Source organism: Ranitomeya variabilis, chromosome 4 (genome assembly GCF_051348905.1).
Source record: "Ranitomeya variabilis isolate aRanVar5 chromosome 4, aRanVar5.hap1, whole genome shotgun sequence".
In the NCBI taxonomy this organism is placed as follows: domain Eukaryota; kingdom Metazoa; phylum Chordata; class Amphibia; order Anura; family Dendrobatidae; genus Ranitomeya; species Ranitomeya variabilis.
The window spans coordinates 523,358,472-523,372,111 of NC_135235.1; the positions used below are offsets into that span (position 1 = coordinate 523,358,472).

At 42.4% G+C, this 13,640-nt stretch overlaps 1 long non-coding RNA gene across 2 annotated transcripts in view; it reads left to right on the forward strand.

Annotated features, from left to right (window-relative positions):
- Nucleotides 1-13,640, forward strand: part of LOC143765502 (uncharacterized) — a 32,786-nt gene that overhangs the window by 2,506 nt on the left and 16,640 nt on the right. For both annotated transcript variants that reach the window (XR_013213407.1, XR_013213406.1), the window contains exons 3-4: nt 7,702-7,812; nt 13,144-13,288. This is a non-coding gene — a long non-coding RNA (uncharacterized LOC143765502). The remainder of the gene's footprint in view (nt 1-7,701; nt 7,813-13,143; nt 13,289-13,640) is intronic.

Genomic DNA, 13,640 nt, shown 5'->3' on the forward strand with positions numbered 1-13,640 from the left:
ATAGAGGTCACACTTTAAAATAATAACACATTTTTATATACATGTTTATGTACATATCAGAAGGTGGCCCGATTCTAACACATAGGGTATTCTAGAATATGTATGTATGTATGTACGTCACAGTTATCACAGCCAAGTAGTATATAACACAGCCCACATAGTATATAACACAGACCACATAGTATATAGCACAGTCACGTAGTATATAGCACAGCCACGTAGTATATAGCACAGCCACTAGTATATAGCAGCCACATAGTATATAGCAGCCACATAGTATATAGCCAAGCCCACATAACACACAGCCACTTAGTATATAGCACAGCCACGTAGTATATAGCAGCCACGTAGTATATAGCAGCCATGTAGTATATAACACAGCCCACGTAATATATAGCACAGCCCACGTAATATATAGCACAGCCCATGCAGTATATAACAAAGGCCACATAGTATATAACACAGCCCACGCAGTATATAACACTGCCCACGTAGTATATAGCAGCCAGGCAGTATATAACACAGCCCACGTAATATGTAGCACAGCCCACATAATATATAGCACAGCCCACGTAGTATATAGCACAGCCCAAGTAGTATATAACACAGGCCACGCAGTATATAACAGACCACGCAGTATATAACACAGCCCACGCAGTATATAACACAGCCCACATAGTATATAGCGGTGTGGGGACCATATCCCTGTTAAAAAAATTTTTTTTAATAAAAAATAGTTATATACTCACCCTCCGGTGTCCACCGAAGCTGTCCCAATGTGCGCGATGCTGCCGCCAGCTTCCATTCCCAGTGATGCATTCGGAATTACCCAGATGACTTAGCGGTCTCACGAGACCGCTAAGTCATCTGGGTAATTTCGGAATGCATCAATGGGAACAGAAGCTAGCGGCAGCATCGCGCGCATCGGTGGACGGTGGAAGGTGAGAATAGCACAATTTTTTTTTTTTATTATTATTTTTAACATTATATCTTTTTACTATTGATGCTACATAGGCAGCATCAATAGTAAAAAGTTGGTCCAGGATGGGGCGACACACTGGCACTGACTGGAGGGGAGTAGGGAGGGGGCTCTGACTTGAGGAGAGTAGGGAGGGGCCAATTCGCGGCCAGACTAAGCCTGTCGCTGATTGGTCGCGGCCGGCCAGCCGCGACCAATCAGCGATGCGGGATTTCCGTTACAGACAAACAGACAGACAGACGGAAGTACCCCTAAGACGATTATATAGATAGACAAGGTTCCACGGCTATGTATTTATATGCAGTATTATATGATGATACCTAATATGTCCATACGAGAAGGTGTAAATACTTCCAAACACATATGGAATTTGTACAAGGTTTATATTAGTGACTTATCAAATTATAAGCATCATTAACAAATATTATCAGAATAAAGTGACAGATCATACATAACCGTATCCATGAAATACGAGTGGCATTAAAGGGAACCTGTCACCATGTTTGGCCGCTATGAGATGCAGCCATCACCAGTGCTATTTAAAAGGGTGACCTCTATACCTTTTCCTCATGGGCATATTGGTGTCATAATATAAAGCTGCACATATATGTAATCAATGAACTTCTTTTGATTGACTTGGGACAGATTATAAATATGTCTTAATATTTACCTGATGATTATTTCTCAGCATGACTTCTCCTTTTTACTTATTTTATGCATTTGTTGATTGTTTCAATAAAAATTGTGTTTTTTTACTGGATTCTTGTCTATGGGAGTAATTTTGTAGGATTTGTTGTTAGGCTATACTCCCTGTTTACACATATGAACATGTGTTGGCTTCTAACAGCCGTGCTGTCTATTGTTGATTACCAGTTAAATGGCACAGTCGAACTCTGATAACGGCATGGACCTGTGACTAGAAACTGTCTTTAACAACCTCACCCTTTGTAGCACAGTATGGCTGTTCCTCACCCAGTTTTAAGCCTCCAACTTTCTTATTCAGTTAATGACAGTGTTAAAGCTACATATGAAAATGATGATCCTACAAAAATGACTGACTTTGGGTAAGTGTACCTGGAAGAACTGATGCTGTTTTGAAGACAAAGAGCGGTCACACCAAATATTGATATGATTTAGATTTCTTTTTTTGTTCATTCACTTTGCATTTTGTTAATGGACCAAAATAAACTATTAACACTATTAAAATTGTACTAATTTTTTCAGCTTTTTAAGTATGAAAAAAATGAAGTACAAAGCATCTCACATACAGTACAGTGTTGTTTTTGCTGACACAGCGACCAGAAAAAAACCTTGGACATTTGAACAGCCCCATAGACTATAATGGGTACCGTATGTGTTCTGCCCAAGAAAAACACAGACAGAACACGCATGTGAACAGCAAACGCTTGAATTAGGTTTTCAGTCGTTCTCATTGTTTAGAATACTGCAAGCAATAATTGTATATTACATGTTATACGGCATTTTACAATGGAGAGGCGAACTGCAATGGTGAAAGGCTAATGGAAGCCTGCTGTGCCTGAGAAAATATCATCCTTCCCATCGGCATAGATTTGCATGTGAAATGTCTCCATTTATTGATGGCTCCAGAAGATTCGCATTATAATTGCTGTCTACTTTATAGAGAGAATCTGTAGATATTATTTTATTACCAATAACTGTCATTCTGTATTATGTCTGTATATAAGTGATATAAGTGCAATGTGTAGGGGCACATTCACACTGTGTCCATTAACATACAGACCTTCACACTAAACGATATCGCTAGCGATCTGTGACGTTGCAGCGTCCTGGATAGCGATATCGTTGTGTTTGACATGCAGCAGCCATCAGGATCCCGCTGTGAGATCGCTGGTCGTTGCTGAAAGTCCAGAACTTTATTTCGTCGCTGGATCTCCCGCTGACATCGCTGGATCGGTGTGTGTGACGCCGAACCAGCGATGTCTTCACTGGTAACCAGGGTAAACATCGGGTTACTAAGCGCAGGGCCGCGCTTAGTAACCCGATGTTTACCCTGGTTACCATTGTAGAAGTAAAAAAAAAAACACATACTCACATTCCGGTGCCCGGCGTCCGCTTCCCTGCACTCCTCCTGCATCCTGTGTAAGTGCCGGCCGTAAAGCAGAGTGGTGACGTCACCGCTCTGCTCTGTGGGAGATGCCGGAGATGTTCGGCGCTGACACAGGATGCAGGAGGAGTGCAGGGAAGCGGACGCCGGGCACCGGAATGTGAGTATGTGTTTTTTTTTTTACTTCTACAATGGTAACCAGGGTAAACATCGGGTTACTAAGCGCGGCCCTGCGCTTAGTAACTCGATGTTTACCCTGGTTACCAGGGGACTTCGGCATCGTTGGTCGCTGGAGAGCCGTCTGTGTGACAGCTCTCCAGCGACCACACAATGACGAAACAGCGACGCTGCAGCGATCGGCATCGTTGTCTGTATCGCTGCAGCGTCGCTTAGTGTGACGGTACCTTTAGAATACGAATAAAATGAGCAAATACCCTGCAGTAAGTAAGTAAATAACTAAATGGTAGCAGTGCTTGTAAATGCAGTACTTAGTTGAGACTATTTTAACCCCTTAGTGACGGAGCCAAATTTTTGAAATCTGACCAGTGTAACTTTATGTAGTAATAACTCCGCAAAGCTTCAAAAAATCCCAGTGATTTTGAGATTGTTTTTTCATGACACATTATACTTTATGATAATGGTAAATTTAGGTCAAAATGTTTTATCCCTTTAATCCAGATAGTCACACCACAGCAAACCATTAATAAATAACATTTCCCACATGTCTGCTTTACATCAGTACCATTTGTAAAATGTTATTTTATTTTGTTAGCATTTTAGGAGGTTTAACCCCTTAATGACCGCCAATACGTCTTTTAACTGACCTGAGATATAAGAGAATAGCCTCCCCATACTGGTGACAATCCAGCAACTGTCGGCTGTCCACTATAGCTGACAACTTGCTGCATCAGCCACGATCAGTGTTGTCACCATCCAAATTTCTTTAACCCCTTAGATGCTGCTGTCAATAGTGACTACTTCATTATAAATGGTTAACAGAGTGTGGGGGCTTCCTCTTTATCCCAATTGGTGCCCTCAGATCATGATTGTGTGGTCCTGATGTTTGCCATGGCAATTCACTACCAAATAGCGGCCTTAGGCCATGTTCACACTTTGCGGTTTTTACCGCGAAACCGCCGCGATTTTGCCGCTGCGGGTCTGCTGCAGTTTCCATTGCGTTTACATTTACATGTAAACCTATGGAAACCGCAAACCTCTGTGCACATGCTGCGGGGAAAACCGCGCAGAAACGCAGCGGTTTACATTCCGCAGCATGTCACTTGTTTGTGCAGAATCGCTGCGATTCTGCACCCATAGGAATGCATTGAACCGCTTACTTCTCGCATGGGGCTGTGCCCACGTTGCGGGAAGTAAGCGGATAATGTGCGGGTGGTACCCGGGGTGGAGGAGAGGGAACCATATTTGTGCGTAAAAAAAAGAATTAAAATAAAAAATCATGTTATACTCACCTCTCAGCGCTGCACGCGGCCGGCCGGTCAGAGTTGCTGTGCGAACAGGACCTGCGGTGACGTCGCGGTCACATGACCGTGACGTCGCGGTCACATGACCGTGACGTCACGAAGGGTCCTTCTCGCACATCATCTTTGGAACCGGACCGCCGGGTGCAGTGCCGAGGAGATCGGGACGTCAGAGGGTGAGTATATAAACTTTTTTTTTTACTTTAACATTACTATTGATGCTGCATATTGCTGCATATGCAGCATCAATAGTATAGGCGGAAACCCGCAGCGAAAACCGCGGAACAAACCGCGATAAATCTGCAGGGATAACCGCAGCGGTTTTGCCCTGCAGATTTATCAAATCCGCTGCGGGAGAACCCGCAGAGGTCACCTGCAAAGTGTGCACATAGCCTTAGAGTCTGACGGATGTAGTAATCTGTTCAGAAGATAGTGACATTTAGGTGGTAAAAATACACATTTTCATTTCTGTCATACCACTTTGCATTAATTCCTGCAAAGCACCTGAAGGGTTAATAAACTACTTGACACCAGTTTTCAATATGTCAGGGGGTGCTGTTTTTAAAATGGTATCACGTTTGGGGGTTTCCCAATATATCAGACCCTTAGGGTATGTGTCCACTTTCAGGATGGCCGGCGGTTTGGACGGAGCGGCAAACCCGCCCCGCCCTAAGCCCCGCCCCCTTCTGTGACACGATGATGTGTTCATTGTACACATCCGGCATCATCGTGCCCCACACATAGGGCCCTGTGATATACCTTGAGGTGCAAGGTATACGGACATGCTGCGATCTAAAAAGACGCGCAGCATGTCCGGAATCGCAGGGCCGCCGGGTGCGTGTTACCACCCATAGTGGAGACGGGATTTGATAAAATCCCCTCCACTATGCTGTAACATCTGGACGCTGCGTGTTTGACGCTGCGGCTCTGCGCAGCGTCAAACACGCAGCGTTTCCTGCACGTGGAAACATACCCTTAAAGTCACTTCAAACATGTATAGTTCCCTAAAAAAAATAAATGTTGTAAATTTCCTTGAAAAAAATGAAAAATTGCTGCTACATTTTTAAACCTCCTAAAATGCTAACAAAATAAAATAACATTTTACAAATGGTGCTGATGTAAAGCAGACATGTGGGAAATGTTATTTATTAATGGTTTGCTGTGGTATGACAATCTGGATTAGAGGGATAATCATTCAAATTTTGAAAATTGCTAATTTTTTAACATTTTTCTCAATTTTTTGATATTTTTTATAAATAAACACAAAACATATTGACCTAAATTTACCATTATCATAAAGTATAATGTGTCACGAAAAAACAATCTCAAAATCACTGAGATTTGTTGAAGCGGTGCAGAGTTATTACACTGGTCAGATTTCAAAAATTTGGCTCTGTCACTAAGGGGTTAAAAATGTAGCAGCAATTTTTCATTTTTTAAAGGAAATTAACAAAATGTATTTTTTTAGGGATTTATCCATGTTTAAAGTGACTTAAGGGGTCCCATATAGTGGGAAACCCCCAAACATGATACCATCTTAAAAACAGAACCCCCTGACATAATGCCTTCATCATGCAGGAACTTCAGCCACATGAGGCATAGCATTGTCATGCGTTAGAAGGAACCCAGGGCCTAGTGCACCTGCATATGGTCACTCTGTCACATCTGTCAAATGTGCTCAGTGTGAACCTGCTCTTATCCGTGAAGAGCACATGGCACCAATGTTGAATCTTTCAATCTTGGTGTTCTCTGGCAAATGCAAATTGCCCTGCATGGTGTTGGTCTGTAAGCACACAACACCCAATTGTGGATGTCGGGGCCTCATACAAACCTCAAGGAGTCTGTTTCTGACAGTTTGAGCAGACACATAGTTGTTAGTGGCCTGCAGGAGGTCAGTTTGCAGAGCTCTGGCACTGCTCCTCATGCACAAAGGAGGTAGTGGTACTGGCCTGTCTCCTGGTATCTGCTCCATGCTCTGGATACTATGCTGACACAGCTATCCTTCTTGCCACAGCTCGCATTGATGTGCCATCCTGGATGAGCTGCATTAACTGAGCAACTTCTGTGGGTTGTAGACACAGCCTCATGCTACTGTACAGTACCTCTAAGGGATGAGAGCAATTACAGAATGCAAAAGTAACCAAAACAACAGCCAAAAAGGATGAGAATAGAGAAATGGTCTGTGGTCACCACCTGCATAACCACTCCTTTATAGGGGTTGTCTTGCTAATTGCCTACAATTTCTACCTGTTGTCTGTTCCATTTGCACAACAGCAGGAGAAATTGACAGACAATCAGTGTTGCTTCATAACTGGACAGGTTGTTTTCACAAAAGTGTGATTGACTTGGAGTTACATTGTGTTGTTTAAGTGTTCCCTTTATTTTTGAGCAGTGTATTTAAATACTGCAGAGTATTTGTTCATTTTCAAGTCATTTCAAAGAAAATATACTTTGCTGCAATTGGACAGTCAGGATCTGCTTCATGCTGTGATTGGTTGGGCAGCGAGAATCGGATGACAGAGTCCATTAAATAAATGCAAGATTACTGTGTAAGGCCTCATTCACATGTCTATGTTTAAACACGTGTGTGAGAAAATGATATGAAAGGTTGGTTATGATGGATATGTGATGTATCTGTGAAAAAAATTTGAGAGAATACATATGTGTAACATGAACATGTGAATCAGGCCTAAGTTCCACGATATGTGTTCTTCTAGGACTTTAAAAGTTGGAAGATATGACCATCTGTGACTGCACCTGTGGGCCATAAATCTGACTATATATTTACATATATATCATATTTTTTATTTATTTTGTGGGTGAGGAGACATACATTAGCAATTTTGCTATGGGACCCCATGATTTCTATGTACAGGCCTTGTCATGGACCCCCAAGGCTCACTGATGCACATTGAGAATAAAAGCTAGCTTTTCTGAACCAATCCGAAATAAGTGATTAGCACAAACAGGAGATAAAGTAACTCTGTCTCTTATAGGAAAGTGTCAGAACACACAATGCACTGCAGCTGACGGTGTATGGAGTTGCGACCCGTACACGATGCCTTGTCTGCCTTGTCTACAATGAGCATGTGAGAACAGGACATTGCAATAGCAGGAGGTCTGGTCTGACGACTCACATTTTCTTTTACATCCTTTAGGTGGCCAGGTGTGTGTGTGCATCACTTACTGGGGCTGATGGCATTATCAGGATGTCCTACTAGAAAAGACTTGCTGGTGGAAGCGGTGTTAAGTTTTGGACAAAGTTTTGGGTAACCCGACATTCGTGTGATTATCACTTTGACATGTACTACTTATCTTACCACTCCATGACCAAGCACACCCATCATAATACATAGTTGCCAATAATCCCGATTATTACTGGAACAATCGCAGGAATCTGAACACAAAAGGGACTGCTCTAAAAAAAACCTGCCGTAGAACGGGTGTTCCTGGTGGTATCGGGCATTCACAGGGGCAGAGCTTACATTCCTGATTTTGCCCATTTTGGTATTGGTAAGAGCATAATAGCAGAAGGATAATGTGTTTTGCTATGCTGCAAAAACTGTTCAGAAGTGGTTTGAGGAAGATGACAAAGAGTTATGGGATTACGGGCTGGGGTTGCTGTGACTGGACAGCCACTTGGTGTGTGCCGATAAATCATCATTGGAGGTCACAGATTAGTGGAGAAATGAATTTGACAGGTTCAAGTTTTCCTGTCCAATCTCATTGACTCCCACAGGTTTCTGGCAGCCACTTACCTCCCCCCTCCATGCCATAGATTTAATACGCTCTGAACTCCTCTCAGTGAAACAACTCTGTTTTAACCCCCTGGTGATCAGCAGATTGCTTCAAATCCAGCTCCTGAACCTCCCAGCAGTAACAGGGACACTTTTTTGAAATATGGCATTTGATGGCAATCATTGAAATGTCTAACACAGCTCTCCAAGCAAATAGAGAGACCGCTCCTCTCTAAAACACACTTATACCTTAATAGGGAGTAGTGCTAGAAATTAATTAAGGATGTTTCTTTATATAATCATTACAAAAGACAATTGATCGTATTGATGCTGACATTATCCCTGTATCTCCATGCACCATGTATATATTTTTAGACTTTGCTTGCTCCTTCAGTGTCTATTATGTCATCTATCTGCTTGGTAAGTTACCATGTCCCCGCTATATCTCTGTAGATTGTACTAATATCACATACATGAACATAAGATGGACAGATGAGCAGACTGAGTCAATAGAGGGGGGTGGAGGGGACAGAGAGGTTTCGCATTCTGTCTGCAGCTCGGTTTTGTTCTTTGTCACTTTCATTGTTCTCTACACATCGAAGTGATTGACGTGCCAACAATCTCCCAATAGGAGAGGTGCCAGCTGTCAGCCCGGGTCAGGAGGCACTGGTGACAGCCATGTCACAGATTCAGATGCTGCTTTGGTTTCATAGAGACTGCAAATGATCAACGTGAGAACTGAACACAAGTGCATACAACAGTAGAGCGGTCATACAGCAGAGGACTAAGAAACCATCCATAAAATCACCTATTGCAACAATATTCAGAAAAATGTGCTGGCACTAAAACATGAGGGTTGCTAAGGCTATGTTCACATGTGTTATAGTTTGTGTTTTTCAAAAAGAATGCCAATGGCGCCCCATGGACCCTAGTGACTTACAATGGTTCTGTCATATTGATGGGAAGAATAAACCAGCATGCCGCTTTATTCTTGTCATCAAATACCAGGAACATGGACAGAGATTCCATAAGGGGCCTGTGATGGCAATGAGACCTCTGAGATTAACAGAAAGCATGATATCTATGTCTACTTGGTCTGTAGGTGTGATACATTGGATTTCTCTTCTGGACCTTCCATGCTTAGCGTCCCCAAGCACTTTGGTATTTTCATATGGGGGGTCATCAATATATGTAGCAATACTTATGGGGCTCCATCTTCTTGTATTAGTAATTTTAATATATCTGTTTTCAAGGTTTCTATTTTACACATGTAATAATTTGTCAATAAAGCTCAGTTTCCAAACTTACATGACATCCATAGTGCCTCTGAAAACGACGCCATCTGCAGTCTAATCAGTGAGCTTTGATGCACGATTGGGAAACTTGAATGGTTTTAAGTTCTACTTCTTCTCCAAAAATAAACATTCGGTCATTTTTGTTCATGGGCCGAGCGGCAATATCAGATACAACACATGTGAACAAGGGTGGAACTGAATGAAGTAGAAAAATGTAAAAAAAAAAAAAAAAAGTTTTGTTCTTTATTTTTAAATCTTACAACCCAAACTGTCTGCTGCCCTTTCCCCCCCTCATTTAAACACCCCACTACATGACCACTCTGTATCTGTACTGTCCACAGGTGTCCATTAGTGGCCCAAGATGATTGTGATTAATAAGAAATGCAATGCCCATGCCCGACAGATGCAGATTACTTGTTTGCAGGCAAAGGGTTGGAGATGCTCAAGTGACAAGTCCCTCTGCCCACCCCCTAATCCCACCAAATTTATTAATATCTAAAAGGATAGGCTACATCATCCAATCTTCTGTCCTCAGGACTGGTAGAAATGCCAATTCATTAATGGTAGCTCCCATTCTTTGCATTATAAAAAAGATCTGGTTTAGAGTCACTTTTATGACTGTATTTTGCAACAGCATAATTAATATGATATAAAAAAAAAAATCAGCAATGAAATCTGCAGCAAAGTCCAGAACAAAACAGCTCAGATTTTGGAATGGAAAGGTTGCAGATTTGTTACAGCAATGCCCAGGTGAAATCTGTAGAGGAAATCCACGGTATAATGTTTTTTTTTTCAACACAGAGTAAATACACTGTAAAATTCCAATCCAACAGAGTTTTGCTCCAGGATGCCCCTCATAAATCTGAGGCAGAACCTCGAGTTTCAGATAGGATTTCCCTCACTTGGGTTAAGTTCCCACAAAGAGTATTTCTTGCATTTTTTATGCTTTGTCTTTTTACTGCCAAAAAAGCAGAATCTTACAGTTCAGGCAAAGTGAATGAGATTAATCGAAATCTCATGCCCACTGTGCTTTTTCATGCCGTGTAAGCTGATCTGTGGCGCATGTTTGAAATTCACATTTTAATTTCTCTTGCGAGTACGCAGAGTTTTACGTTCGGATTTTCCTCTTATAATTCAATTAGGTGTAGAAACACACTAAAAACGCATGTAATCTTCATGTGACTGCATCAATAAAGTTTCGTAAAAGCCAAAAACCAGGAAGTGTTGAAAACAAAGCAGCTTTATTTAAAACATGACATATCAAAATGAGACAAAAAAACAACCAATAAAAATGCATGTAAAAAAACCCTAAGTAATTGCAACATAAAAAAATCACCAAATTCTCATTTTTGGAACATCGCCTTAATGGGGTTAATTTGCATTCAGTTACTCATTACATTTTTCAGTGGAATCTGTCTGGAAAGCATTTTGTTAGGCCTGTTTCACACGTCAGTGGCTCCGGTACGTGTGGTGACAGTTTCCTCACGTACCGGAGACACTGACACACGTAGACCCATTCAAATGAATGGGTCTATGCACATGTCTCCGTGTTTTCACGGACCGTGTGTCCGTGTGCAAAACACGGAGACATGTCTGTTTTTCTCCAGCAGCACGGTCCGCAAAGCGTCCCGCACAAATGCACACTGAGAACAGTGTGCACTCTCCTCCGTGTGCACATACCGCCGCAGGAGAAACAGCGCTACACTAAGCGCTGTCCCCCCTGCATGTGGTGCTGAAGCCGGCAATCATTCCATCTCCCCAGCAGCGTTCGCTGGAGAGAAGAAATTAAAAATCAAGGTTTTTTTTTTTGTGTGTTTAAAATAAAGTTCATGGTCACCTCCCGCCTCCCACCCCCTGTGCGCCCGCCCGCTTGCATTAAAATACTCACCCAGCTCCCGCGATGCTTCCTCTCAGTGCCGGCAGCTTGTCCTGTGTGAGCGGTCACGTGGTGCCGCTCATTACAGTGATGAATATGTGGCTCCACCTCCACAGGACAAGCTGCCGGCGCTGAGAGGAAGCATCGCGGGAGCTGGGTGAGTATTTTAATGCAAGCGGGCGGGCGCACAGGGGGTGGGAGGCGGGAGGTGACCACGAACTTTATTTTAAACACAAAAAAACCCAAAAACCTTGATTTTTCATTCCTTCTCTCCAGCGAACGCTGCTGGGGAGAAGGAATGAATGCCGGCTTCAGCACCCAAAGCAGGGGACAGCGCTTAACTCTAGCACTATCTCCTGCACGGTCTGTGTGGTCCTCAGTCGGCACACGGCTGCCGCATGTGTGCCACACTGATGTGCCACATGAGCACACGGACACACGGACACGGATAACTCCGGTACCGATTTTTCCAGTACCGGAATTATCTGGACGTGTGAGACTGGCCTTAAAGTGATTTTGGAAAAGCAGATGTATGAACGACAACACAGTTTTTCACAAGTAAAACAATGGAATATATTTTGTAGTCAATAATCCTGCATACTCTGGCACAGAGTGATGATGGAAAACAACTTCTGTTACAATAAACTGAGTGAATACTGCAAAGGGCTCATTTCCACATGCGAGGCACACGTCCGTATCTCGCATGTGGAAACCAAGCTCTGGTGCCGGCACTTGGGAGCGGAGCGTGCGGCCGCATAGGAACACATGGAGCTGCACGCTCCGCTCTGGAGTGCCGGCTCCATAGCTTGGTTTCCACATGCGAGATACGGACGTGTGCCTCGCATGTGGAAATGAGCCCAAACAGACATGCTGCAGATAGAAAGTCTGCTCTACATGTCCATTTACATTGCAGATTTTTTAGGCAGCATGTGGATGAGATTTATGCCACGTTCCCACCTTCAGTATTTGGTCAGTATTTTACCTCAGTATTTGTAAGCCAAAACCAGGAGTGGAACAATCAGAGGAAAAGTATAATAGAAACATGTCACCACTTTTGTATTTTTGATCCACTCTGGGTTTTGGCTTACAAATACTGAGGTAAAATACTGACAAATACTGAAGGTGGGAACATGGTCGGGTGCAGTCAGACGTTCGTATAACACAGCCGACACTCGCATCACAAAGCTCGGACTGGCCAGCGGCTTTCCTCAGCTGAGCGTGGCAGCATGTATTTCTATGTAGCTGTCATGCTTGGGTAAGCAGAGCCTCCGGCCAGTCCGAGCGTTGCGATGCGAGTAATTTCAGATAAAATAGAATATTCCTAGTACAATAATAAAAAATATATGAGCTTTCCCTACACATTTCGGACTAAGTTAAAGTCCTTAATCACAGAATACCAGAGTACTAGGAATGTCCTGTTTTATGTGAAAATACAACAAATTTTTTGTACTGTTTATCCAAAAACTTCTGGATTCTCTTTATATTTGTTTTTTTTAATCATCAATGTTTGATCAGTGACCTTCTCGTATGCAAATAAAAAAAGAGAAATAGAAACTTCTCCATCTCATTACAATGTTAAAAATCGGCAGCACAAGAATGGCATTTATGTGCCATCTGTGATAGACTTGTGTGGGTGATTTGAATCTGTAACTTGGATACAAAACGGACATGCCTCTGATTTATTTTTTACAGACATGCGATCTACAAAAAGCACAGAAATGTTAACTGCTCCAGAAGAATATCATGGGTACGAGTTCTGGCTGTGGAAACGCATGTCTAAATGAGGCCGTAACCTGGGTTCACATGGGTGTATGGAAGATCATCCGTTTTACATATGGTAAAAACATGTGATTTTTTCATCTTAATTGTCATCCATAATTTAATAAATAAAGGCCACATACACTCCCTTTTGTTAGTAATAGCAATGGATCCATGAAAAATGCATTAAATTCTAATGTTAAGTCATATGTGATTTTTTTTTGCACACCCCTTGACTTATAACGGGTGAGTCTGATCAGAAAAACAGATAAAAGTAATTATGCTGGGTTTTTTTAATTTTTTTTATGTGTGCACCACTGGTCATTTCGTAAAAATGTCCATGTGAACTACCGCATTGGTCCTTGTGCTGTGGGCCTGCTACCCGTTTCACATGTGGACAGTACTTGGACCTTCAATACACTTGTCTGAAA